This window comes from Ipomoea triloba, chromosome 10 (genome assembly GCF_003576645.1).
Source record: "Ipomoea triloba cultivar NCNSP0323 chromosome 10, ASM357664v1".
Lineage (NCBI taxonomy): Eukaryota > Viridiplantae > Streptophyta > Magnoliopsida > Solanales > Convolvulaceae > Ipomoea > Ipomoea triloba.
Genome location: NC_044925.1, coordinates 13069329 through 13072668, shown reverse-complemented (window position 1 = coordinate 13072668; position 3340 = coordinate 13069329). Strand labels below are relative to the sequence as shown.

At 37.1% G+C, this 3340-nt stretch overlaps 1 long non-coding RNA gene across 1 annotated transcript; it reads left to right on the top strand.

The window, feature by feature from the left end:
• Positions 1 to 472: 472 nt before the first annotated feature.
• On the top strand, positions 473 to 2948 carry LOC116032712. The gene is made up of 2 exons (XR_004100784.1): positions 473 to 681; positions 2584 to 2948. It is a non-coding gene; the product is annotated as an uncharacterized LOC116032712 (long non-coding RNA).
• Positions 2949 to 3340: the final 392 nt, after the last annotated feature.

Here is a 3340-nt window from a genome sequence, read left to right as displayed (position 1 = left end):
ATATATATATATATATAGGGTTGACTTCATATGAGACAAGCTATTTAGGTGAGAAATGCGAACAACGTGAGTGCACATAGTCTACTTCACGAATGCACACACCCTAAACTGTGTGCACTCATGTAGGCTAAGTGCACACACTTCGGGCTGTGTGCATCCGCGTAGTAAACTGTGTGCACTCACGTACTAGTTCGCATTTCTCACCTAAATAGCTTGTCTCATTTGATTATAATTCTATATATATATATATATATATATATATATATAGAGGATTTGGATCCAGTGAGATCACCTCATTTAGACGAGATTGTGAGATTAAATCGTGGTCATTAATTGTTTCTTTTTAATGGTTCAGATTGGATGTGGTTTTTTAGATGATTTTAGGTAATTATGCTATAAAGAGGGGCTGTTCGGTCTTTTTGCAATTTGATTAATTTATTACCATTTTAAAATTAGGTGTTACTTTTTATGTTGTTTCCATACGAGAAGGTTAGGAATTTTATTTTTGAGAATAAGGTTAGGAATTTTTTGTGCTCCGTTTTTTCCCCTTTCCGCGTCCGCTGTTTTCCTTTCTGCGAAACCATTCGCCTTCGATCTTTGCTTCTCCAACAATCTCCATGGCTAGTTCTTCTTCCAGGCGGTTTAAGCGGCTTAGGAGGAGTTCATCGGGTGGTGGTTCAGGTATTCGAATTTGAAGTTGATTTTTGTGTGATTTTGTATTCGTATATTTGTTGTTTGGTAGGTGATTTTTGTTCCGTTTTCTTGTTTGGACAGGGTGGGGGAGGGGCGATGGTGAGTGTGTGGTGTGTTACGACGTGGGGAGGCGGGGCGATGGGTGATGTGTGTTGGGCCGGGTGCGGCGGTGTGCGAGATGGTGTTACAACTGGGTATTTTGGTGGTTCGCCGGGGTGCGGTGTGTTATTTTATTTTTTTTACTGGTTTATTTTTTGGGTCTGTCGGTGGGTTTCTACCGGTGTGCTGCGGGGAGCAGCTGGGGCAGAGGGTTTTTTTTTTTTGTTCGCTAGTTTTTTTTTTTTTTTCTGGTTTTGTTTTTTAGGTTCGGAGTTGAGTTTGGACAATGGGGGGTGGTTTGCAAATATATATTTCTGGTTTCGTTTTTAGGTAGGTACATTTTATTTTGTTGTTGCAAATATATTTTGCTGATTGTGGAAAATTTAATATGTAATTTGTATTTGTATTTTTCATTTTGATTAATGTTTCTTTTGTTTTGGGAGTTCCGGTTGTGGTTTGAAATTGTCATTGTTTTTTTTTCATTAGTTTTAAAAATATTTTTATGGTGTTGGGTGTGTGGCAGTAGGGGTAGGTTGAAATATGGCACTGAAGTACACTCCAAGTTAGAGCATGAGTATATAGTGAAGTACACTTCCAAATTAGAACATGATTATAATATCATTATTAGCACTCCTAAATTTTTAGTAATATTATATCATTGAAATATGCCAAGTTTGTGGTGTGGAAAGGGAAATACAGAGTTAAAGTAAGAAATTTATATCCTAAGGATATTTTATGTGATAACTCTTCACAGTGTGTTTTGGGTCTGTGCATTGTAGTTGTTAGTATTGTGCGTTCAGAGTTTAAGTAAGAAATTTAGTAAATATCATTGGGTCACTGTGTAATTTTGGTTTGTGCGGGACAGAATTGACGTGTGTGCATAATGTGTGAAACTTTCTCTTCTTTTTTTTTTTAATTGTATATGTTATATTTACTACTCAAATTGACTTCTTATTTTTTTTTTTCAAATATTTTCTTTAATACTAAATGTATTTTACAAAATTTTAAAGAATTCAAAAAAAAAAAAAACACAGTTAAAGAATGTCCACAATTAAATAAAACTTTCAATTGTGGTATTTCAATTGCTTAGTGCAAATTTTATGGGCGGTCTATGCATTATTTGTGGTCAGGTTTTAAAATGTTGATGGTATGTGCATGTGAGGTGGTGCATATGTGTGCTGTGTCGTTATGTATTGAGGTGTGTGCGTTTAGTTTTGGGGTATGTCCATTGCGTGTCCCTTTGCCATTTTATGTGTGGGTGTTTTCGAATGCTAGGAAATTGTTGTGGGTGTGTGGTGGGTTGCGCGGGTGTGTGGTGGGTTGTGTGGGTGTGTTTATTGTGTGGGCTTTGTGCATTTGCATTTGTCGTTATTATGAAGGTGTGTTAGTGTCTAATGGTTGTTGCAACCTTATTATACAGTCTGTGCGTGGTGTTTGTTTGGTTCACCAAAAATTGGATGGTCTGTGTGTTTGCGTTGTTGCTTATGTGTATCTAGGCAACACATAAGCATTGCAGTTGCCTATTTACCTAATTAGGCATATCATATATTTCAAAGAATATGTCTTTATATCCTCTAGATATTAAGTCACTTTTCATTTAGTTGAGGGAGTTGAGGTGGGGGATAGGTGGATTTGTTGTGTTCATTTAACGTGTGGCATTATTGTATTACAATTTGTATTTATTAATGATTAGTGTTGGTTCCAAATGGTTGATGCAAGATGTACTTATAACCTGTGCATTGTGTTATGTTGGTTTTTAACGAGAAACTTTTGTCGCATTGACTTTTTGAGGTGTGTGCGCTTCAGGCTTGGAGTCTGTGCTGGGGACATAGGGATGCGTCACATGGAACGTATGTAGGATAGTCGCTTGCCACTTGGGATTGTGGCCTTTTCAGGGGTGATGCACAATGTTTGTGGTCTCTATGCGTGTGCTAGATGTCAGATATTCTAATGTTTCATAGCAACATACATCGGGATAAAAACATCAACTTCGTGTTGGGATCTACAACTTATGTTGGGGGAAGTTCAATTGTAGTCACAGACAATTCCTTTTGTTTCATATATTTTATATTAGACTATGGTCATATTATCTTTGTTTAGTAGTTTTCCGGATTCTTTATCTCATTATTTATTTTAATGCACAGAGTACTTATTTAGACGTAATAAAGTAGTTGGTGCGAACAATCTGTGCACTTACTACTAAATTGTTAAGCACACACCTATGCACGCACATGCCGTCTTACAGAAATCCACACTCCTACAATGTCATAATGTGAGTTTTAACACCCGCTAAACCAATTAACTCACAAACTTACAAACCAAATCTCAAAATCACCCACGTGTAACTCCATGAATGTACAAAAAATTGCATTCACCTATTTGCATATTTATAAAAACGCCTAAACACACATTAACCAGAGTTTTGCACACGCTAGCAAACACGGACGCACACACCTTCGGAACCAATCAAAAACTCGTAAAATACACCAACACACACAGGACCCAGAGTTGTGCACCCGCTAACACACACGCACGCACACACCGTCTT